We start from the raw sequence: 25396 nt of genomic DNA on the forward strand, positions 1-25396 counted from the left end.
CAGAATTTTAAAGCAATTATTACTTTTTAGTACAAAATTAATAGTTTTAAGGAAATTAAATCAAGCAAACTGCGGTTAGAAAAAATTTAGTGAGATTATTGTTTCACTTCATTGCTTCCTAATTTCCGTTGATAACATAAATATACATCTGGCAATGTTCTTTATCTATGGCAAAGCTGTATCTACATATCATACAGTTCGTATGGCTACAACGTAGACATCTCCCAACTTCTACAAAAGTTTCCCGAAGAAGGGTACTAATTTGTCCGAAACTTTGAAGAAATATTAAAGAAATCAGTCTCCAAAAAATTATTTCTTTGGCCTTTGCCACTAATAGTTTCACATCATAATTTATTGCTTAATGGAAACTAATCAGATGATTTATTTATTTCAGAAGAACTTCAGAATTAATTAGAAGATTAACTATTTTAATTAAATATTAAATATTTTCTTTGCCGAGAAAAATCATTGAATTGAATTAATGCTATCAAATTCAAAGGACAGTAAAGCGCAAACAAACTGAAGGATTCACTCATCAGTTTCATGATGGACTCGCCAACCATTCTATCGCTAATATTGTACTATAACATACTTGTTTAACACTCTTTCACAATAACCAAAAGACAAAAACAATAATTGGTTCCATTTAAAGCCGGCATAAAACAATCAAAACAGTTGCAATGCTAGTGCCACTACATTGGTGTAAGTGCAACGACTACCTATATTCTTCAAGATGCGAACCTGAATTCCCGCGTTGTAAAATGCAGTAATCGTACGTAGTTGTTGCAATAATTTAGTTTTTAGAGCTTATCGGGCACTGGTTATTTTAGAGAGAGCAAAACTTTTTGAGCAGCAATGATAGCCCACCAAACAATATAAAGCGAGCATTGTTTAGAACTGAGAAGACGAGGCCATTTCAGGTAAAAAAAGGTAAAGTAAAGTAATCGCCTATTTTTTCAGGCGGGGCTTAACGTCCAACTACCAATTAGGTGTCGTGGACGGAGGCGATTAACAAACATACTTTATTGCAAAGTTCTCATGTTAAACATTAAACAAATCCAAGTCCTAGACCGGGACTCGAACCCAGTAACACAATACATATTAGCTTCGCAGGTCTCGCCTCTAACCGCTCGGCTACCGTGGCGCCCTTAAAAAAAAGAATATTAAATAATATATCCAAAAGGCTTAGAAAACTGTTTAGGGAAACAAACAATAAACCAGCACTGAACGTCGTCAAGACGTAGCATTTCAGGTTTTGTTGAAAAGCTTAACAAGGGCAGCATTGACATTTCGCGAATAATAAATGTTTCCCGGTTTACTAATTAGAGCCTGTCATCCGAATATTGCCCAAAACGTGGTTTTAAAATCAAAAAGTTAGAGAGAAAGAATTAGTATAATAAAGTAGTAATCGCAAATGAACTAGTGAGACCAGGATCGTTTAAGGAAAATCGATTTAGAGCCTACATTCCGAACCTGCTAAGAAGGGATCGACAGAGACCTTCCTGAAAAGAGGTTAAACAGGTGATAGCTTATCCACAAGTGGCGTGAACAGAAATAATAGGATGCAGATGCTTAAAAGGGGGGAATGTATTTAATTAATACTAATAGGAGTATTTACCACAAACAAATATACACTATATTTTGGTATTATGTGCAATAAACATCACCGCTAGAAGAAAACAAAGCAGAAGGTACCAAATTGACCTAAAATTATTTGTCTGCTCGAGTGAAAAAAGCTAGGCGCACAAATAAAGCGAAAGAGAAAATAAATTCTAAAAGTATTTCCACTGAGGGAGGAGGAGCGGAAAAGAGAGGTGACCGCAGTGGCTGTTTGCAGAACGTTGCCACATTGTTCGGGCAACCGCGTCACAGAGAAAACCTTCCGCTGGAATTGCTCTTCTCTACTCTATTTATTCAACTTAACTTTACCTTCTGCTTTTATTCTCCTCCGACATGAGTTGTAAATTTCAGAATTAAACGGCTGCGGTAAATTTATTTCTTGATGTTTGGTAATTTTAAAAAGTCTACTAACATTCGACTAATGTGTAAAAGACAATGGCACAAAGAGCGTAGCGTGCTGATTTCAATTGGATGAGATTTCAACTAGAAAAATTACGGCTATAACAAAACCAATCAAATTGCTATAAATAGAGCCTAATAGATGCACACTTGTTACCCGCAACTTAGTGTTTTATAAGGCTGTCACTTGAGTTCCTCGTAAGCTTAACGTTCAATTTCCCATAAAAATGTTGCAAATATAGAAATAAAGAATTTGTGATTTGCCATGGGTTGAAAAAAGGTTGCAAAACATTGTCTTAAATGGCACTTGTAAGTAGTGGGTTAAATCAGCCTGAAAAAATAAGCATTATTTTTTTTGCCAATGTCTATTTCAGAGTATATTTATCGTACATTGTGGAGCCTTTATATCATTCCCATAGACGCTGACAATGCTTTTAAAAAATAAATAATATACGAAAAAGCGAATTTCAAGTTAAGGTGTTTTTTTTTTAAGGATTAGATTTTTTTCTGCTCTTCTACAGAATCCTGGGATATATTTCTGATACCAACATTGTCTTTAAAGAATTGTGACAATACTTAACCCATAATCATCGCCGACTTTGTTCAGATTTCTTTCACTCTAACTTCACTAGACGTTTCTTGGTTCTGAATTCAAATTCTGGCAAAACTTATCTTCTTCTTCTTCTTCTTCTTCACTGAACCTGAAATGTGAAATCTTCACTTTATATTGCGCAATTTGGATAAAATTTCTTATTTCACGATTTGTTAAAAAACGTGTATTTTCTTTTATTTCATATTTAGCAATAAAACTAAATAAAAGTGTTACGGATTTTATTTATTTTATTACGAAGAAGGGGTACTTTAACAGCAACTAAATTGTCAGAATTCACTGTCAGTCTAAGAAAATTCAGTAACGGTAATTTTAATTTAATACTCATTCACAGATTTCTCAAAATCTGATTTCCTGATCATTTTCCCTTAAAAAGAGCGTAAAAATCACATTAAAACCTATAGAGATAACACTCAAAATTGACAAAAAAATCTTTGAATGGAAAGGATTTTTAAATAATACTTATAATAGCGGCAAGGAAGGGGCGGAGTTGATAGCAGTTGCAAATGATGGAAACGTAAACTCAACCTCTGAACATAAAATTGACAAAAGAGGAGATCGTTGTGGCCGAGCTAAAACTAATTTATACGTTAGATAGGTTATAGGTTGAGGGTAACATCCATAGTGGTGACCTCTAACAGCCTCATTTCAAAAGTCTGAAAGTTCCGGTGACATTTGCAGGCCCAGCGTTGCTAGCGGTACCTCTGGATAATGTTAGTTTTAATTGAGGGCAAATTTTTGAATCGCGGTTAAGTTGTTAGCGTACTTTATGGAGTCTGACATGAAAATGATGAAGAGATATGGCCTGAGATTTTAAAATGAGCTGGAATGAAGGTTGTGAACCGTGCAGAGGTTTTGTTTGTTGTCGTCTCTTTGCTCAGCGTTTCCACAATGGCGAGAAGAAATATTAATAATAACTTAATATATGGGAACAGATTAGCTCAAAGGATAGGGTGACAGAACTCCCAGACGGTAATCCCGATTCAAATCCAGCTGTCTGCTATTGGATTCTCTCTCAACACTCTACAACGAGAGAACACTGTCCTAAAGCCAGCTGGCACTGAAAAAGACACTGGGCCCTAATAATCTCAGACGATGACGCGCCTTAAATTAAAAAAAAAAAAATAGTAACAGATATTTGAGACATAACAAATAAAATATTTAAAAGGTTGTTTTGTAATTTTACAGGACAAATAAAGAGTTTGGAAGTTGGCAAAGATTAAAGTGAATTATTCAAAGCCGCGATGACACTGATGGATGAGGTGCCGTATTTCACACCCCTCTGGCACAAATCTAGCGCTTGTAGTTGTCAATAGTTTAGTGTTCTATCCCAGTAGGCGGTGTGAATTTTGTAAACATCAAGAATTCTTTGTAAAGAGCTAAGGATAACGTTAGCTATTGGCACAAAGAAGTGTTCCGGCTCCAACTACATCCATACAAAAGTATCGAATCAGTTCATGGCAATTTTTAAAATTTTACTTACTTATTCTACTCCTGTTTCACTTTGAGAGTGTCAAGTATAGACAACGTTCTCTATTCTTGATCGAATTCTTGGCTGCCTTCCACCTTATGCTTCTTTTGGCTAGAAATTTTTGATACTGTCTTCGCAAGGAATAACTCCTTTCTCTTGGAAACGATCCTGTTCCCTTTAGTTATAATGTCTTCAGGTAAGATGAGTGTAGGGATGGGTGTAGGCAAAACAGCGCAAAGGCATTGTTCGGCATTTGGTCTCATCGTTGATACTATTTTTATTTTCTACTCTTTTTTTTTTGGCGAAGGGGAATTACAGCAGCGCAATTACAGTGCAATTAGTGTTCGGCAATTACATTAAAAACAATGAAGCATTTTCAAAATATCTCAGTTCTACGACTATTGAAATGGTGTCAAACAGTTACTAACATTGTTCTGCCTTGCTGAGTGAAGTATTGTGCGCAGATAGCCTGAAGATTTCGCGAACCAAATCAGTTCGAAAGTTCGAGAAACCAAGAGAAATACAAAAATAATTGAGAACTGATGATGCATTAAAAACAAAACCAAATCGGGCAACTGCTCCATTTTTAGGTTGAGCCTGTCCGGCATCTTTAACAACCTTCCCAATTACGTTAGCTTCATGCCACAGAAATTTATATATACCTATATTTAAACTTACTAATCGATGTCAACTTATCTCAAAGAACTTTAGTTTAAACTAGAATTTGAGCTGCTCTGATCTGATTTACAGTTTAGAGAAAAGATACTTGATGGAGCTGGATATATAATCTTGACTGTATTTATTGATGAATATGCCCTTGTATTTCTACATTCAGTTTTCTCACATTTGGTAGAGAATTTAGAGAGGTAAAAGCATTTTTTCGAACTCCGTGTACGTCAAAAAGATATTTGCGGCATTGTTGGGTAAATAAAAAAAAACAAACAGGATAAAACGCTAAGATTTTGTTTCCAACGTTCGACAATCATTGACTGTCATCTTCAGAACATACAAAAATTATGACGAAACCATCTACGTGTACATATTTTCTCTGAGTGAGGCACCGCATACTAATATTTTCATTTAATTTTTCAATACCGAAGTTAGGCAGAATGAGATTGTTGGTGAATATACGAGTGTAAACTCTTGTGTTTGTTGCAGTCTCTCATCCCCCGCCTGGGTAGGAGGTAACACATTTACATATTACAGGCGCTTACTGTGAGAAGGATCTTTGTTTGCATTCCCTTTCTCTTCTTGTAGACGGTCCTCACTCACCTCGCGGTGCCTTCGCGTAGATCCAGTCAGAATCGAGTTACTTTTAAACAGTTCTCTTTCTGCCACAAACCATTTTATGGAAATTCCCTGCTGCTTGTCTCCTTTTCATTTTGTATGTTGGAGGAATACAAAATGTAAAAAGAAATAATAAAGCCTCTCCGTGGGTTTTTCAAATGCTACATAAATATTCTAACCAGATGTTCATTTTTTCTATTTTTTTTTTTGTGTCAGCAGCCGTGGTAGTGTCTCTTACAGTGAGTTGACACTTGTAGTGTGGGTATCATATTATTATGAAGTAGGGTGGGTCTAAATTATTAATTGCCCTCAAAAGAACCGTGCAAGTTGTTCTAAAATATCGAGTGAAATTTTACAAATCGTATTTACCTTCTTAATCAACTCCTAGCTAACCCCAATATTAAGATCTAAAAGAGACCAAAACATATAGATGGTATACCAGACTGATTGATGACTGATGGTATCCCAAACTGTTCCTTTTAAGCTATTATAACAGATCGATCTGAATACTAATTTGAGGTCTTCTGTGAACAAGAGCTAACGTTTGAGTTAATAATTGAATAAGAAAATTTATTTTAAGCAATTATTTCATTATAAAAATTATAATGAGACTCACGTGTAACCCACATATTCGACTGAAATGACAAGAGTTAACAGACGCTACAAGCTACTTACTAGACTACTTGACCGCAGATCCAAACTCGACTTGAATCACAAACTGACTATTTACAAGACACTGTTAAGACCCATATGGACATACAGAGCAGAAGTGTGGGGCTCAACCAAACCCTCTAACTCCGAACGCCTGCAGGCACTACAGTCTAAAATCCTACGGAAAATCCTGAATGCTCCATACTACATCTCTAACCTTACCATTCACACTGACCTTCACATCCCTTTTGTCACTGACCTAATAAAGTCTCGATACTGCAACTTTCACAGCCTCCTAGCTCTCCATCCTAATCCTCTTGTACAACAACTCTCCTCTCCTAACCTTCCCGACAATCCTCCTCGTCGCTTGAAGCGGAAGTGGCCTAGAGATCTACTGATGTGAGTGTAATATCCACTGAGAAAGAGTTCCATCAATGGGTGGTTGCTCTTATCATGACTTTCATGAGAACTTAACCAGTTTCATCAAATTTACTTGATGCAACATTTGTTGTAGTTGTAAATGTACTAATGGAGTGTGGGAAAAAAATATTATAATGTGACAATCTATTTCAAATTATGCTTTTAAAATGTATGCTGGAAATTTCGAAGATTGGAAAGAATAATGGAATCATTAGACGGTGGTCAAACTCCGGGGCCTTTTTATTTGAGAAAAACCTATAACGGGAACCCTAAAAAGAAATCAAGTTAATTACGCTAAAGAAAGTGATGCTGCCCAAAATGAGCCAAAGTTAGTTGTGGAAGGAAATTGTGCTATTCGAAATAAGATCAAATTATGTATTGCGAAATATTAGTGTAAATACTTTAAATTATTGAATGTTGTAGTTGCTAAGATGTTATTTATCAGTCTAAACAGCAAACCTTCATTTATGTGGTGATTTGTGTTTTGTAAGGCAAAAAGTCCTCCATTATACCGCGACATAGCCTCCTACAACATACAGGCACAGAAGACTAAAACATATCCTACTCTAACTCTCTACAACTAGCTGCAGGCTTTTCCTCTCCTTTTTTCCCTGCATTCCAATCCTCCTCACCTAACTTTTCTCTTTCTTCACTAGTTAAGAAGGTTAAAATGTATAATACATTTACACTTCTGTATTTATTTTATGTATATATTTATATTAATAAATATTTATTCAATAATTCAATGCAAAAAGTCCAGCTTTTTCAAGGAATGAACATTGTTCGTTGACTAAAATGATTTCCTTCTATCTAATTCTTATTAGAGGTTATTTAGGGAAAAATATCCTTAAAGGAAAAGAAAAAAGAAACTCAGAAATTAATTATTATAAAGAAATGTAATTTTGTTTGCTGTCCAGATTCTCAGTAAATACTTTCTATCGGAAAGCATTAGATTAAAACAAGGCTATGAAGGCTATAAAGTGAGTGACAGGCTAATTAATGCTGTTGAAACACAGTCGGCGTTCAGTTATTAACCTCCAAATTATTTAATTATCTATCATTTAATTATCTAAAGTTACAATTATCTCAAACATCATGTAGGGGAGAGGGGGACACATTTGAACAGAATTTACGATTTCTGTTTCAGAGTGCACAGAATCGTATTATTGAACCTTTTTATTTTGTTTTCTACAACTTTTTAACAGATCTACATCAATAAACAGTTGGTACTTTACATATCTATATTTTTTTAATTTAAAAATGTGTCAAATGTTAATATCTGCCCCACTGGTGGGGTAGCTTTGAACACAATATAAAATAGAAAGAAATGATATTACTTTACTCTGAATCTACCTTCTATCAGTTATTTCTCTCGCTACTACATTACTTTCTCTTTTAAACCACTGAAATCTAGTTCAAAAAATCAAGAATGACTCAGTTCGGGATGTTGTACCCGAAGTGATGGGTTTAGGAAGTTTGAACAAAATATTCGGTTTGTTGCGCTTCTTAATGTAGCTTCGGACCACTTTCCCCTTCTCTGCGATTAAACAAAAAAAAAGTCACAAACTTGCAGGTCGGTAGGGCACATTTTGACTGAGATGTTGAAATGTGCCCCCTCTCCTTCCATAAAAGAAAATATAATATCCAACACTTTTTGCAAGCAAATAGACTTTTGTAAATACTAGCTTTAAAAATACGAATTCCAAATGTTAATATGGACTAACAATACTTAGACCTTGTCCACTACGATCTTCACAACACACTCCCGAAGATGCAACAAAAATTTTACTTCCACCTTACAAAATATAACATTCCCAACTCTGACTTTACAAACAATGAAAACGAAGGGAAATTCTGTCAATTGTGCAGCAGGTCTACCACCACATATAGAGAAAATTACCAATCATAAATTTTTTAAATATTTGGCCGGAAATTAAAACTGTTCAAAGGTGCCCCTGTTCTTGTTACCTCTTTCTCGGAAATCTTTCATAAGAATTCAAAGCATTTCTTTAGTTTCTTGACATTCAATAGCTCTAGTCTAGGACTTGCATTTATTTTAACTCCCTATTCCAAATAATCCACAACGAGATTCATACACTTTAAACATTCCGGTTAATGTCAATCTCACCTTATATCTTCGCTTTCTGCGAGATCCTTTGCTCTCTAGAAGAACTGTTTTCTAAGTTTCACTTACTTGGCTATCTCCAGCCTTCAGAAATTAAGGAAACAAAATCGACACAACTTATCGTGTAGTTCTTTCTAGCACAATGCTTTGCTTTGGACTATAATTGAGCCAGCTACTTAGTAAGCAACTGTGCTTAAAACCTCTCAGAAGACTTAATAAAATTGAACAAAGCTAAAAACTCGAAATAAATAAGTTGAGAATGTTAGGCAACAACATTTGGCTATAAACACCATTGAAACTTCATTGTTCTTGTGGAATTGTGCAACAGTCCTTCATAATGAATTGAGAGGCAACAGCCCAACAACATCCATCGATAATACTCATTTGAAAGTTAATCGATAATAATATCATTTTGAAATTCTCTATATCTGTCACTGTATACATTTTTTGTTCGCATCGATTGCTTAGGCCAGGGGTCCCCAAACTACGGCCCGCGGGCCCCTGAGGACATTTATGCGGCCCTCGCCGTACTTCCGGAAGGGGCATCTCTTTCATTGGTGGTTAGTGAGAGGCGCCGCCGCAAAGCGCTTTGTCGCTCATGTACAGTACTACTTCCGATGACGCGGGATGCACGCGTCACGGCTCCGAAAGCAGTGTAAAATAACAGCAGAAGTAGGAAGAAAGGCAAAGCACTATAACTAAACCGGACATTGACCATCTCATTAGCCAAAAGCAGGTCCATAATTCCCACAGAAATACTGGGCAGTTTGTTGATTTAAATTTACTTGTTCTTTATTTTAAATATTCTATTTGTTCCCGTTTTTTTTTTGTTTTTTTTTTTACTTTAAAATACGAGTAGTTTGTCTTATAGTCCGGCCCTCCAACGTTCTGAGGGACAGTGAACTGGCCTCCTGTGTAAAAAGTTTGGGGACCCCTGGCTTAGGCTCTTAATATCTGGTTCATTTTTTCGACCAGGAAAGTCAAGTGATAATTACTAAGATTACAAATAAATTGAGAACCAAGTAATTTTGATTATTATTACATTTGTGTGTTTTATTGTAATCACAGGCTCGCTGGTGGCCTAATTCTCTTTCTCGCTGAATTATTATTATTATATTATAATAATAATAATAATTAATATCTTAATACAGATAAATTAAAAATAACGACTAACTTCCTTTTAATTCTTTACATAAATTAGACTAGTTCATGGTATTGACCTAATTTTGTGTCGAAACATTAACTGTTGCTTCATTTTTGTTCCCCAATTTATAAATTATTACAAAATCAGATAGAGATCAATGTATTATTGATGATCAAACCGAGCCATCTTAGCAAACATGTATTTTTTAGCGCGATCGACCTGATCAGACAGGAAACATAACAGTTTCTAAAGTCCCATTACTTTAAATATTTTTTCTATTATAAAACTTGGCTAGTAATTTTTTTAAGGCCCTTAGAAATAATTATTTATGATCAATTAAAAAAACTAATGGTGTATTTACTAGAACTTTCAGTTATTTTTACATTTTTATTTAAATTTTGTTCTTTTTCTTCTTTCTTGGCCTTATGGTTATAGCAAATTAGCAGGGGTTTGTTTTTATGTGGTGGGTAGTTTGTCTGTTAGTATTTATAGTTTTAAAGTCACTGTCCGTTTGGTAGCGAGAGAATTATATTTCAATTCTATTAGTCCCTAAGTAGTTATACAAGTCTGGATAAATGTTTGGGTAAGTCAGAATAGTGTTTAAGTTGGCCGGATGTGGGCAGTCCGTCTGTAATATTGCCCTCCACAGCTGATCTTGCTGCATGCGAGGATAATATGGTCGGCTTCGGCTGTTGATTCCCTGCCGCAGAAGCATATGGGATCTATCTCTAAGCCAATACGTGCCAAATGATTGAGGTGAGTAATTGTGATTGTATCTCAGTCTGCTCATGGTGCAGCAAAATCCTTTGTTTTCCGCAAATGCTGTAAACCATGATTTCCCTGGTATGGAGGGTTGTATTGAGGAGTAGAATCTTCCTTTAAGTGTTTGTGAAGATGAGTAAAATGTCAGACCATTTTCTGTAAGAGATTTGTTTTTTGAAGTCTTTATTACGCTTAGTCTAAGATTACGTCACCGGTCTCGCACTGCGATATTATCCAGCAATGCTTAACAAACCGAGTTTTCAATAATTATTGTTGTTTTGTGAGAATATTTGTGAATTAGTCACTTGTGAGAAAAAAAAGTCATGTGAGTCTTCCGTTTTTCATTTCAGCACAGGGAAGGAAAGATGTTGGATGAGACAATGTGTGTTACTTGCGGCAGGAGTTAGGCACATAAAAGAGGTTTGTGGCGATAATAATTAGAACAGGAATATACCAGAATAGATAATTCAATTAAATAACACCAAACCAATTACATTATTAATAAATTACATTAACGTTAATTACACTAACCAAACTAATTAGGTTAGTTAGTAATATTAAGATTAAGAGAGAGATTTCATGAAAATAGATAGTTGATTAAGATTGAGCTTATGGCTTGACGAACGGTGACACTCTTGTGATGTCTAGATTCTGGATTGTTCTCAGTAATGAGACTCTGCTTATTTATATATCCCACTTTAGAGTCTTGCTACGGGAAATCAACGCAGCCCGACCCAATACAGAAACGGGTGAATGGAGGTGTTTCCCCTTGTATACTGTAATCATTTGTATGGGAAATGCTTTTCTCATTGCCGTCACTACAAGTTTTCGGTAATAATTTTTCTCTACACTCCTTGATGTATCGATAAACAATTACTAAAAATGTAAAGCAATAAAACTTGTCTGTAAGTATAAGTAATTTTTTGTACAATCTTGCGGAAACACTGTACTTTGAGATAAAAAAGAATCATCTAAGAAAACATCTTTTATGGACAGTTCAGACAACCATCAATTAGATTTGAATATATATCGCAATAAGATAATTAATATCGCAAGAATTCTGTTTTTAACAGATTCTCGTCTAATATTTATGTAAGAAACAAGTGAGATTTATGTAAGATGGCGGTGAGAATCACCTCTATATAGATTAAGGGGTTAAGATAAATGCACTAGATATTTCCGTCTCCTTTGTGATAAGTTCAAATTAAATTTAAAAATCAGTTTATGGAGAGAATGAAGACTTATGATCGGTATCCCATTTACAGAGTACTGGAATGTAACTTGGGCCCAAATCACTATCTACAGTGTAACATCCCATTTGAGCATATGAGATGGATAATGAGAGCGAGGACCTGGGATGTTGAATTTAGAGCGACAGTCTGCTCCACTGTTAGAGGATATTCCAGTACTTTGTGAATTGTGTGGTTTTAACATTTCTGATGGGACGTATCACTTATTTGGCTGTCTGTCGCCGCCTTAATGAGATAAGATTGAAGTGGCTTGGCCGGCAGTGCCTTTCTGGACATGAAATAATAGATTATCCGAATGGAAGGCATTGGGCTTCATTGGCAAACTTTTGTAATGCAATATTTAGATATAAGCTCGAAAATCATTAGCCCTGTTTCTTCCTCTATCATTGACATTTTAAGTTATTGTAACTTGACGGTTGGCAAATAAGTTCATAAGGTTTTTGAGGGTGGAATAAATAACAATTTTGTTGATGTGCACAATAAATCAATTATACGTTGACCATCTTACTGATGACCTCTTGCCATCTTTCCACCAGCTTCATTATTCCACGTTCGTAGAACGTCTGTGGCTTATCGTCGAAAAACCAATCCAAATGTTTTTTCACGGTCTTCTTGTTATCGAACGTTTTCCGTTTATGGAGTTCTGCAACGATCGGAATAAATGATAATCAGAAGGTGCCAGGTCCAGTGAATAAGCAGTACATCCCAGCGAAGATTATTATTTATTCCGAGTGGTCAATGACTTAAGCGGTCTGGCGATGTTGTGGTCCACCACGACGAAACCTTTGCGATTTGCCAATTCTGGACGTTTTGTGCGGATTGTATGGTCCAATTTGGTTAACTGCGAGCAGAATGCGGTTTTGCCAGACGGTAACAGCTCTTAATAGATGATACCTTTATAATCCCACCATACGGAGAGCGTAATCTTCTTCAGATGCAATCCCGCCTTCGAGCTTGTTTGCGGCGGCTCCCTGATGTGCTTCCATGATCTTTTACGCACTACATTATCGTAGACGAACCATTTTTCTTCTCCCGTTACCTTCCGCTTTAAAAATGGGTCGTTTTCTTGACGTTTCCGCAGCGAATCGCAAATGCTTTTGCGAGTGGCTAAGTTGGCCTCGGTTAATTCATGCGGCACCAAAACATTGAGCCGAGACACGTATCCCAGCCGGCGCAAATGATTTTCGGCGCTTGTATGGAATATATTAAGTGCACTTGCTATCTCTCTCACCGATTCGCATGGATCTTTATCGATTATGGCCTTGTCATCATCTGAGTTGATCTCGGTCGGGCGACCGGACCGGGGCGCATCATTAATGTCAAAATCTCCAGAACGGAATTAGGTAAACCACTTTTGGCACACGCGTTAAGGCATCATCACCATAAACACAACATATCTTTTTATGGGCCTCTGCAGCTCGTTTGCCTTATTTAAAATAATAGAGTAAAATATGATGAAAATGCACTTTATTTACTTCCATCTTTACAGCTAAGCAGCACGCAATGTAGTAATGTTTGTTAAACTGAAATTCACAGAAAGCAATCGAGTTGTGCGCTTGCGCCGAAAATAAAAAAATTAAATCGGAATGAATCTTTCCAAAATAAAAACCGAACGAACTTATTCGCCAACCTATTATATTGGGATATTATTATTATTGTAATATCATCCTTATTATTATTATTATTAATATTTAGTATACGAGGGTCTTTTGAAAAGTCCGTGCAAAGTCAGAGAGATAGCACTACTGGCGCGTATCGAGGTTATGTTTAGTTAGTAGCATCTCTTGGAAGAACACACACCAAGTTTCAGCCAGATCGGTCTATTTCTTTGTGTCTGGCATTCGTTTGAATCGAGGAAGTCGAGTGATTTTCAAAAAATGGACGAAAAAGAATTTCGTGTGTTGATTAAACACTACTTTATGAAAGGCAAAACGCCTCAGGAGACTAAAGAGAAGCTTGATAAACATTATGGTGACTCTGCACCATCGATTAGAACAGTTTATAAGTAGTTTCAAAATTTTCGGAGTGGCCATATGGGCACAAGTGACGCTGAACGTTCTGGACGCCCTGTTGAGGTTACTACTCCAGAAATCATTGATAAAATCCATGATATGGTGATGGATGACAGAAGAGTGAAGGAGCGTGAGATTGCTAGTGCTTTGGGCATCTCGAATGAACGGGTACATAATATTTTGCATCAACATTTGACTTCCTCGATTCAAACGAATGCCAAACACAAAGAAATAGACCGATCTGGCTGAAACTTGGTGTGTGTTCTTCCAAGAGATGCTACTAACTAAACATCGACAAAGCTATCCGCAAGATTGGTGCCGCGATTGCTCACGCTTGACCAAAAACGAAATCGTGTAAAGTGTTGCAAGGACGGTTTGCAGCTGTTCCAGAAGAATCCGCAGGACTTTAAGCGTCGTTTCGTCACTGTGGATGAAACATGGATACATCACTACACTCCTGATACCAAAGAACAATCTAAACAATGGGTTACCAAGGGGGAATCTGCGCCAAAAAAGGCGAAGACCGTTCCTTCGGCCGGAAAGATTATGGCGACTGTCTTTTGGGATTCGCAAGGAATAATCCTCATCGACTATCTGGAAAAAGGTAAAACTATTACAGGTGCATATTATTCATCGTTATTGGATCGTTTGAAAACCGAGCTGCAAGAAAAACGCCCACGATTGGCCCACAAAAAAGTCCTTTTCCATCACGACAACGCACCAGCTCACACCTCAGCAGTTGTGGTCGCAAAATTAATGGAAATAGGGTTCCAACTCGTTTCACATCCCCCCTATTCTCCAGACTTGGCTCCCTCGGACTACTATTTGTTCCCCAATATGAAGAAATGGCTGGCGGGAAAAAGATTTTATTCAAACGAGGAGGTGATTGCAGAAACGAATGGCTATTTTTCAGACTTGGACAAATCCTATTATTCGGAAGGGATCAACAAACTAGAGCAGCGTTGGACGAAGTGTATAAGCCTAAAAGGAGACTATGTTGAAAAATAAAAAAGGTTTACCCCAAAAAATTAAGTAGTTTTTATTTTTGCACGGACTTTTCGAACGACCCTCGTATATATATATGTGTGTTCTGAATAATAATAAAGACAAAAAATAAATAAATAAAATAAAAATAAATGTACTAGAGCGCCATCATCTTTAGATTTTCCTTCATAAAGTGAATAAAGAAGAAAGACCCTCGATCTGATTGGATCATCAGACCTTCCATTCATACTGTTAAAAAGGGATAACCGAAATCCCTCTCCACCATTTGAGCACTTCTCCTCACTTGCACAATGTGATTTTGTTCAATCGATCTTGGTAAATAGAAAAGAATATTGTTCTTTTTTGTTCATCAAAAAAAATCTGGTCTGCACACTCACACGACTTTCTCTTGCTAGAATCCTTGGGGCTCTGACTCAGGCGTGGGGCTACAGTTTTGGCTCCCGGGGCGGATTGGAAAGAAAACTTTTTTCACGGGCCGGAAGATATACTCGCATATTAAAATTAAAAAAATGTTCAATACAAAAACTATTTATTTAATTAAACAAAATTCTATTATGGATTTTTTTTTATAAATAAATGTAATTTAGAGCAACCATATTAACAAAAAAAACTTATGTGACGTGTTGAGGCGCTTTGAATCGCCTATTATTTTCTTAATATCCAGCTCTAATCTGGTTAACTCAGCTTCCAAATGTAAATCATTCATCTTGATCTTGTTGTAATTGTTTTTTTATAATGAAATCTTTTTAAGGAATAAAGAAGCGTCGCGAATCCATTCGACCAATAACTGATAGTTAAGTAGCTAATAATCGCGGGTAGCATTAATTCATTACGCGGGCCGTGCCTGGTCTAACTTGTAATTTTTTTTCTAAATTCAAAATTTAAGAAATATACTCCATTCTTACTAACATGAACTATTCGGCCTTAGAAAGATTATTCAACAAATGTTATTGATCTGCAATTATAATATAAATTATGTACGAAGCTTGGTGATAATGTCAGCAGGAATCTCAGAAAATTGAACAAATCCATTCACTAAATAAAATTTCTGGAGTAAGGTATTCTTCAAACACGGAAAGTCCACTTTTCTAATACTCAAGACGTCTCACGAAAACATTGCATTTTCTTGGCTTGGAGTCATGCTTTTAAGCCCACTGATTAAAGTTTAAGTTTGGCTTATCTACTACAAAATGGAAAGAAGTTATTTCTGAAGGCGATTTTCTAGCTTCTTGATGAATGGATTTATGGATGCTCTTTTCGACGTAGTTGGAAACGCCATTTTGTCTAAGTAGTGACTAAAGCCATCAGTGTGGACGCTGTACGGACGCTGTACAATTATTCAAAGCACCTCGATGTCAGTTTTTGCACAATACTCATCTAAACTCTAAGGCAGGGGACGACAAACTTTATTGATCATGGACCTCTATACAATTTTTCTAAATCTCCATCGATCCTCATAAATGTAATTTTCAGTTAATTAAAATAAAACTATCTACCTATTAGGTACTGTGTAAATTTATTTTATGATTTTAAACATTTATTAAACATTTCTCCTCACATTGATCCGGTAACTTCACACAGAAACCTTCAAACTCATCTCTTTTCTCTTGAGGAATGGTTTAAAAAATGCAAAAATCAAGTTAAATGAAATCAAATCTCAAAATATTACTTTTACTCTCCGCCGGATCGCTCTTCCTCCGATCTTCTATGACTCAATTCCAATTCCTCCTGCCAATGTTGTCCGTTATCTTGGGCTTTATTTAGACAAAAGACTGACTTGGAACCCGCACACACGACTTAAACGAACTGAAGTTAACAGGCGTTATCGACTACTTAAAAGACTACTAGACCAACGTTCAAAACTTTCACTTAATAACAAACGACTGATTTACAATTCCATACTAAAACCCACCTGGACGTACGGTATTGAACTGTGGGGTTCAACGAAACGCACCAATCTTCAACGAATTCAATCTCTTCAGTCTAAAATTCTCCGCACTATCGTTAACGCTCCACTTTACGTTTCCAATCTAGCCATTCACGCAGACCTGGAAATTCCGTTTGTTGGTCAGTTTGCACGAACTCGCTACAAAAGTTTTCATCAGAACTTGCACTCTCATTCCAATCCTCTTGTCCGCCACTTATCATCTCAACACCATCCAGATCATCCTCCCAGACGATTAAAACGTCAGTGGCCTCGCGATTTTCTCTCTTCTGAGGAGAGTAGCTAATCCTAGAGATGACTTAGGGAGTGTTATCGCTGGGTAGCTTCTCCCCTCAATTAGTTAGTTTGATGTCAGTTATAGCGTGTCTAGCGCTGGTGTAACTTAACAAATAAATTTAAAAAAAAAATTATTAAAGTAATTTTACATTGTGTAACAATAGTTTTATGAAAAATATCTTAATGTTGATATTTAAATACCTTAATATTTATTAAGTAATAAGTAATTATAAATAAGTAAAGTAACTACAGTATTGCTTCTTAATTAATGAGATGGGTGTGCCTGGTTCACTATATTGGGTTCGAAATTGTTTTTCTTTCGACCCCCTGGCTCAGATCGACCCCTACTTTTGTTAAATAGTCCCCTGGGGGTCTATATAGACCACTTCGGCGACCTTTGTTCTAAGAGTTTTGAAATGTTTGAATCCTGATTTACTGGAAGGATTTCTTTTAACAAAACTATCCTCAAGTTTAGTAAATGATGGAGGCTATAATTATTATAGTTATTTAGTGGACTTGAAGTTAAAAAGCGAAACAAAACCTGGATGAACTGTTCAATAAATAGAATTACTTTTTAGAAATATAATATAGAAATGGGGTTAGACGAGATGGGACAGTGAAGTTACACATAAAATGCTTGAAAGGTTTTCTATTCGATCAAGTAGATTTGGGAAGAAGGCAAAATGTCCTAAACAAAGTTCACTTGGAATTTATAGTTGTTAAGGGTAACGGAGCGTAACGCTTAAATCTTGACAGTGAAAAGACCATTTGGAGAAAGTAGAACTGTATCTTCAGCAGTTAGCAATAATGGTAGTGGCTTCTGTTGTGAAATTATTCTTCTACTGTTGGTTTTTATCCTACTGAGTTTTTTGTTTTCTGCAAGGCTGTAAATGGGTTTACATGGGCTTATGAAACCCCTCAAAAAGTGAGATGGTCACTTATTTATTTTTATCAAACTTTATTTTTTATTTAAATCCATTCATCATAGCATTCCATTGTTATTGGTTCTTTTTTATGGTATTCATTCTTAAGGAAATAAAAGAAAAACTTTGACTTGCGTAAACTAGAAATGAATTCTTCATTATTAACTCATACGCACTCTTAAAAGACAATGAACGTGAAGTTAATATCCGTTTCGTTACCTTCCCTGCGAGATAAACAAAAGATCTTGAACACTTTCTCTGACTCCCTTCTTACTGTTCAACAGCAATATTTAACAATCAATATTTATTTATAGCCACATTATAAAGTTCAAGAAACATCACGAAATTTGCAGAAAATCTAATACTAGAACACTCGGGTCTAAACAGCATCGTAGGAGCCATGTTAGAAAAAAATCTTAACAAATTGCGATATTTACTTAATAATGTGATTCTGTAGTTGACTGATTCGGACCAAAAACTTCTTGTTAGCACCTAAACAAAATATCAGATACGATCTTTCTTCGATATTTCATTAATATTTAATAGAATAAGTGAAAATAAAAAGGCATTCGGTCTAGAAATAAATATTTGTCATCATGTCAAATTAACGAAGTGAGTTGACACCTAACATTGGATTGTCGGTCGAAAAGAAATAGCCTCCCACCTAATAATTGTCTTATTATTTCACTGTTGCAGAAATAGTTAATTTTATGTTGGAAAGTGATTCTTTTTTTATATGAATGTGCAATATTTAATATCGCAACTCTAGAATTCTTCAGATTGTAAAGGATAAAATAAAGTAGGGTAAAGTGCCCAAATTTCGTCCCCCTATTTAAAAGAATCGCCTAGGCAAGCACATTAATGGCAATTTTAAGAAAGTTACATTGAGGCAGCAGTAATCGTTTGGAAACGTCAGCTCCAGGGTACGGTTCATGTCTAGCCGAGTTTTGAAGTGTTATATTTTTAGTCATAATAAGTTGTTATATTTGGTAGTGTTTCAAAACGTATTCTAGTCTTTTAAAGGTTCGTTAAAATATTGATGTTGCTTAGGGCATGTCACATATTGTCTTTATTTTGAAATTCTTCAACGAAACGCCAGTTCATTCATGTGTTGTTTCTATAGTGGTAGCCATCTTTAAAAATGTAATTGTTCCTAATTCCGTCCCATTAAGTAGTCTAATTTTCATCCGGGGGGGAGGGGCGAAATTTAGAACATTATTTTTATTTCATATTTGAAAAAGTTATAGAAAACAGTTGATTATTTGCTTTCGATTTAGATGGCAAAACGTAAGCAATGGAATTCTAAGGCAATGGTAGAAGCAGTGAAGGCGGTGAGAAAAAAAAAGAAATGGGATACAAAACGGCAGCAAAGACATTCCAAGTCCCAAGAGCAACGCTGAAGGATTATGTCCAATCCTCATTAGAGAACCAGAGGATAAGGTTAATAGAAATATTGGCCCCGGCCAACAGTTCTGCCCAAAGTCATCGAGCGGAATGCTTGCAGAATACTGCCTGACAATAGAAAAAAACTTCTACGGGTTAACTTGCCTCTTAAGGCGTTTCAGTTAGCTAAGAAGAACAATTTGCCTCACCTTTTTACTGTAACAAATCAAAAAGCGGGTTGAAAATGAGTACGGCTATTTCTCAAACAAAAGACAGGCCAGTTTTTTCACAAACAAAAAATATTTGTTTGTGAAATTTGTTCAGAGTTTTGACTTTTCATCTTACTTGAGATTTGTGTATCAACATTAAAGTATTATAAAAAAAACACAATATTCTTTATTAAAAACAACTGATCGTCTCCCATTTATTAGTCTTAAAACCACTTCCACCAAACCCACACCAATAATATTCCTAATTGGAACCCTGATCGTCTTGTGCGAAGCTCCTGAATTAATCAAAACAAAAATATATTTTTGAAAAAAGATAAGCACCCATGAAAATCTGAATCATTTCTAGCTTTTCTTTACTCTGAAGAAAAGACAATTATTGTCCCTGCTTAGAATTTATTATTTTTTATATGAACAATGCTAATGATGGCGTATTCTCAGGTGTATCCAAAGACAGGTCGTATTTTATGTATAGTTGAAGCCGAGGTAGTTGAGGAGTTAGAATTCCGAAGTTAATAAACCAGTATCACAATCTACATTGTTTAGTTCAAGAAGTATTCGAATAAACATTCCGGGAGTTTGTGAATGTACATAAATTCAAATAATTAACATCTTGAAGAAAACGAAATGAAGTGATACTCCTGGTATATTATTTATAGTTTAATGTAGTAATTGCATTGTAAGTTCAGTACAAAATTTTCTAAATTCACCAGAATTAGATTAACTATTAGACTGTCCCACTCGTCAACTAGATGTATACATTAAAAGGAGAAACGTTAAAAGAAGCTGCATGACCTATGACTCCACTTACCATGCTGAGCTAGATATTGTGGCTAGAAGTCAACTTGGATCAGCATGTGCCATCCCCGCTCGAGGAGGAAAACACCACTTTTATCACGACAAACAGAAGTCAGTAGAGACAAATTTTCGTAAAGTTTTAGACGAAATCTTCAAAATTTAAGCAACCAGAAGAATGTAATCTTGAGCTTCCATGTTCAGCTTCTTTTTATTATTTGCTGATTTGTTTTATTTACGTTTAGTTGTCTTCAAAACATGTATTCCATTTGGAAACATCATGCAATAATCCGACAGATCGCATTAGCTCGTTACGGCCATGAGAAAGTAAAATTGGTATAAATAATGATGGCTTCTTAAAATTACATCAAAAAGAAAATTTACGTGCAATAAAAGTTTTTTCCTGCAATCGCTAAATAAATGAGCCCATTATTACTCTAAATTGAATGAAAGAACTTCAAATTTCAATCACTAGTGATTTTGGTTTTCAATTACTCTTTTGCGCATTATTGCTGTGTGTACTTATATATAAATGGAATATTATGTAAATTAGACACCCCATTCTGTAGCAAAAGAATTACCTAAGTAATTAAGTCAATTGCAGTGAATTAATAGATAAATTACTTTAAACTCAATAATCACTAAATAACGAACTAAGTCAACAATTGGTACCATAAAAATCATTTTTTGTTTTTGTTTTTTTGGCGTTTATTTTTGCTACAATCAGCGCGTTGGCGCTAGAAGTAACAGTGTTAACAGAACTAGGAATTATCGTACAGAGGTATACGAGTGGAGAAGTTACCCAGTGGTAACACTCCTAAAACATTAGGCTATTAGTCGCTCTCTTCACTTGAGAGGAGATCTCGAGGCCAGACTGTCTTTTAAGACGTCTTGTCGGGTTGTCATGAAGAGTTCTAGAAGAAAGATTTTGAGCTAGAGGATTTATATGAGATTGCATGCAGGCTGAAGTGGAGTTTTCTGTATCGTGTTTTAGCAACTTAGGTGACAAAAGGAATGTTAATTCGAAGTATTTTTGATTGTAGAGATTGAATCCTTTGGAGATTGGAGCGTTAGGTTGAACCCTACAGCTCTATTCCACACGCCCAGATGGGTTTTAAAATAGATGTATAAATTAGTCTTTTGTTGTCCAGAGAGAGTTTTGATCTATCGTCTAAGAGTCTTTTAAGTAGTCGGTAGCGTTTGTTCAGATCTGTTCTTTTAAGTCTAGTGTGGAGGAAAATCAATTAAAAAAATAATTTGTAAAAAATGGAATAAAACTCAATCTCAGCAATTTCACTTTAGTTCTTGCTTTTTATTAAAGCTCAAGTTAATGTAATATTCTAAATTAAATTATCTAACCTAACCTAACCTAACCTAACCTAACCTAACCTAACCTTAAGCGACTTTCGGTATAAGTTTACAGTTTGTCTTCTGCATTAATTTAAACAATTGCAGAGAAATGTTAATGCTGTACAGTTTATTGAAAAGTATACTTCTCTGTCTTTCACAATACGCAACTGTTATTTTGAGGTCATTCACGAAGCAGAAAATGTCGATATCTCTTCAATCAAAATGCCTTAAATTTTTTTTTTGCTTATTGATTTCTTCATTCTGATAATAACGTTAGAAAAATGAATTCCAACTGCGCTGTCACATTCAAAAGCTGAATGTTCTTGTAAATATATTTTCAATTTGCCTGAGATATTCCTAAGTATTGAGTTTGGTAGTTCAGTTATAAGATATTAACAATGCAATATTCATATGTAGTTATATGCATTTTAAATATGATGCTGCGTTGATCGCTGGTATAAATATCTTCGCCTTGATTTTCGTTCCTCTAACGAGCTTGTCAGCAGGTGTGCTCAAATTGTGCTTTCCTCAGTCTGGAGATTTTGAAGTAGTATATGCACATAGTCCTGCAGCTGATGACTGTCCCACGTCGGACTATTCATCCACTGGAGACGTACATTTACTGAAAGAAACTTTGGTCAGAGAAACGTGCTTATGAACTTACTATATTATGAAGACATACTTCTTACGAGGTACTTGGCTTACCAGCTAACTGCTAACAGCTAACTAGCTGAATGACCGAGGACGACAGGAGGGGAGTTCGAACTAGACCGTTGTTTCTTCGAACCAGTTTGCGGAATCTGTCATGCTGGCCAGAGAAGCCCATTTCTTCAAGGAACAGATTGCAACTGTTGATCACTGATTACTGAACAGTACCTACTCATCCAACTCTCCAGGAGAAAAGTAGATGTAGTTCCTCTCTAAACATCAAAAGCAAGTCTATTTCGAGGGTAAATATTAAGCATACCAGAGAACTAGCTGACGTCACATAGCCTGCTTAAAATCAACTGTCCGTCACTAAAGCATATTAATGTCAAAGCATCAAAATAGATATACCTATTATTGAAACAACTGTATGTGTTTGTCAAATTCAAGCTAATATATGGTATTATTAGATGATTATAGACAACCCTGCACTTCACTGGCACACTGAGGCATTGACAATAATTCAATCTGAATAATTTATTGCACAGATTCTCTGGCCGTTATCATTTGATTGTTTCTGCTTTCTTATAATAGGCCTACAATTCCTACTATACCATTTAAATCTCCCACAACTATTTTTTAATCGTATCTGGTTATAAGATTATAAACTCTTTCCTATTTGCTTTAAAATATCTCCTAATATCCATCTAAACAATTAAAATCTCCGTAAATTCTTCGATATATAACTAATGCTCCTTTTTACGAGTATAAGTATATCCAACATGACAATCATTCCGATCTCCAGATCCCATTCATCAATGGCCGAATCTGAACGCGATATTACAAATTCCGCTAAACACATCATCCTTTACTCCACTAACATTCCTCATCATCCATTTCAGAAAATCCCTCTCCACGGCTGAAGCGACAGTGGCCTCGCCATCTCTATAGTGAAATAGAGTTTGGCTAGTATGCACTGACAGTATACAAATCTGTCAAAAAGAATTTAAATATCAGTTATTAATTATTAAAAAGCATACGATCTCATAAATTACGAGTAAAGTGGTTTTACAATGAATATATTAATTATAAGGAAATATTATGTTTTCCATAAATGATATTCTAATGAATGCAGTAGAGCTTAGTTGGCTAATGAGGCAGATGTTGGTGCATTTATTTTCGCCAATGTCAGTGAGGCGGCCTTTTTTACTTTAATTGGCCGCAACGCTCCACAGGCGCGTCTAACCGCCAGTATATAAATGTCCGCCATTAATCTTGTCACTGAGATTATACAATAGAGTGCAGCACCTTCCTCTCCGGCATGATTTACTTTGTTATGTAAAATGTGAATTTTACTTCTTCTTTTTTACACGCAATATATCTATCAGGTTTTCTGTTCGAATATTAGCTCAGATTTATTACTAGCAAATTAAGAGTAATAGTTTTTCCTTTTTTTAAACACATTAAATTGGTACATGGATACAAAACATGATTGATTATTCCATAATAGTTATTTTGATTTAAAATAAGAACATAACCGTACATTTTACTGGAATGTTAGTTAGGTGGAAAGCCTTCCTCCAAGAGGGACTCTCAATCGAATTTTCCTGAAATAAATGAAACAAAGTTGCAGATCAACTTAAGTAAGTGCATCAATTTAAAGAAAAATAACCGCGATTTTGCATTTTGATCAAAATATGTGTAAAATCTAATATCACCGTCAGATTTCACAGCTGCAAAGTACAAATCAGTTTAAACGCGTCTTAATAATGAGTTCACAATTGTCAGAACATTTATGACGTGCCTTCCTATGCAAGAGAGATTAGAATTATTATCTGTTATATCATTAATGGAGCAGTATGAACCATTAATTTGTTTGAATAAGGAGCCAACATGGTAATTTATTTTTTATTTTCAATTAAGGCACGTCAACTCATAGATCATGAGCGTCGGTAGCCTTTTACAGTGCTTCCGTACGCGTTATTTCATTACTACAGACAACACTGTCCTGCACCAGATTGTAAGCTTTCATAGGCTACTAGGAAGATAAACTCTTGGGGCTAGTAGCTGAATTCGAATCCGGTATTTCCGCGTGGGAGACTCACATTGCCATTTTGGTTTTAAAAATAAGGAATTTATCATTCTAGTGGCTAAAAGTGGTTTCAGGAGAACTGTGTGAAACTGTCTATGATTGATTTTCAAAATATTGTAACACGTAATATTTTTTTAGAAGTTGGCAAGAAGAGTATCTAAAAAGAGAAAAGAGAAAGTTTTTTAAAAAAATATTGTAAACCCACTGTTTTATAAAGCCATGAAATAAAGAGTGCAAATTGTGTTTGCAAAGTAATGATAATATGCCGATAAGATCTAATCATGCTGAACGTTCTAAGCATATTCCTTTAAAATATAAATAAGAGCAACATCAAATTGGAGTGTTTGCAAAGCAGGAATTGGAGCATTTGCAAAGCAGAAATTGGAATATTGGCATCGCAGGAATTGGAGCATTTGCAAAGCAGAAATTGGAATATTGGCATCGCAGGAATTGGAGCATTTGCAAAGCAGAAATTGGAGTATTGGCATCGCTGAAATTGGAGCATTTACAAAGCAGAAAAAAAAAATCGAACAATAACTATTGACGTGACCACATATGCTAAAGAAGGAGCCACATTGTGAACTGAGTGATATAAATATTTAGGCGCTCCTTTTGCGTAACGACAACATTATGTTCTCAAATAGTATTCACTTTATAGAAACTTTAATTGAACTGAATAGAAAAAAAGAACTATGAATTTTTGATTAGCTTGATTCTAGTTTGAATAATTTAGACTAGGTTATGAGAATGTCAAAATATCGAGTACTCCACCTCACCGTAGGTATGTTTATTTAGTTAGCAGTTAGATAGAAGTTAGAACTTATTTATTGGCATGTGTGTATTTATTAGCGAGAATGTATTTGGTTAGAGGGTACATACGTGAAGCATGAAAAAGAGCTAGTCAGTTCAGTGTACAAATGTTTATAGCTGTAAAACAAAAAGCTAACTTAATAAAAAAGGTTTTATAAATTGCAAGGGGTAGCGTAGAGTGGAGAACTGGGGAT

The 25396-nt window shown here is 35.5% G+C and overlaps 1 protein-coding gene and 1 long non-coding RNA gene across 13 annotated transcripts in view; one reads left to right on the forward strand and one right to left on the reverse strand.

Annotated features, from left to right (window-relative positions):
* Sh (Potassium voltage-gated channel protein Shaker) overlaps positions 1–25396 on the forward strand; it is an 820486-nt gene that overhangs the window by 526180 nt on the left and 268910 nt on the right. The gene's annotated exons all lie outside the window — the stretch shown is intronic.
* The window catches only part of LOC141449495 (uncharacterized), a 179470-nt gene that overhangs the window by 99868 nt on the left and 54206 nt on the right, over positions 1–25396 (reverse strand). The window contains exon 2 of the long non-coding RNA XR_012455555.1: positions 2601–2720. This is a non-coding gene — a long non-coding RNA (uncharacterized lncRNA). The remainder of the gene's footprint in view (positions 1–2600; positions 2721–25396) is intronic.

Source organism: Rhodnius prolixus, unplaced genomic scaffold (genome assembly GCF_049639745.1).
Source record: "Rhodnius prolixus isolate KJV_2025 unplaced genomic scaffold, Rpr scaffold_2, whole genome shotgun sequence".
Lineage (NCBI taxonomy): Eukaryota > Metazoa > Arthropoda > Insecta > Hemiptera > Reduviidae > Rhodnius > Rhodnius prolixus.